General features: G+C 41.9%; 1 protein-coding gene across 1 annotated transcript in view; it reads left to right on the forward strand.

The window, feature by feature from the left end:
* Map3k5 (mitogen-activated protein kinase kinase kinase 5) overlaps positions 1 to 635 on the forward strand; it is a 199,500-nt gene that overhangs the window by 190,702 nt on the left and 8,163 nt on the right. The window lies entirely within an intron of this gene.

The following is a 635-nucleotide window of genomic DNA, read 5'->3' on the forward strand; positions in this document are numbered from 1 at the left end:
GGGTCTCCTTTCTCTCCTTTGCCTGTTTGCTTCGCCGTGAGCTCACCGTCCAGCACTGCCTTCTGTCGGCCATGTTTATGCCATCTGCAGTTCCCAGGAACATCTGCAGTTCCCAGCTGTTTTCTTGGTCACAGGCCTTTTCTGAGGTCCTCCTGAAGTCCTGCTTTTCAAAATCTATCCATTTCTGTAGATAGGGATTTGCCTGGGTTCTCAGACATAGCTACCCTTCTGTAATAATCTACCCACGTTTATGTTTTCTCTACACACTATCAGTTGAATCTGTGAAGTCTGAGGACCACCGCTCTCCTCCTCCCTTTTTAGATTTTTTTTTCCTAGACTCCCCTAATCAGCAGAAAAGTGAGGTGAGAGTCAAAGTTTTCTTTACAAATAATTTGAAGAAGAGCGGATGGTTTACTAAAAGCACGTAGCATAAAGCAGAGACTGATATTGTCCATATTAGTCCTTTTATGCTTTCAATTAAATATTATTATTTCTTAAAATTTAATTTTTTTTCAGTCCTTTTATTCAGGGTCTCATGTAGTCCAGGCTGGCCTTGAACTCAGTATGTAGCTGAGGATGCCCTCGAACTCCTTATCTTCCTGCCCCTACCTTCCAAGTACAGAAATTATAGATTA

Source organism: Mastomys coucha, unplaced genomic scaffold (assembly GCF_008632895.1).
Source record: "Mastomys coucha isolate ucsf_1 unplaced genomic scaffold, UCSF_Mcou_1 pScaffold2, whole genome shotgun sequence".
NCBI lineage: Eukaryota > Metazoa > Chordata > Mammalia > Rodentia > Muridae > Mastomys > Mastomys coucha.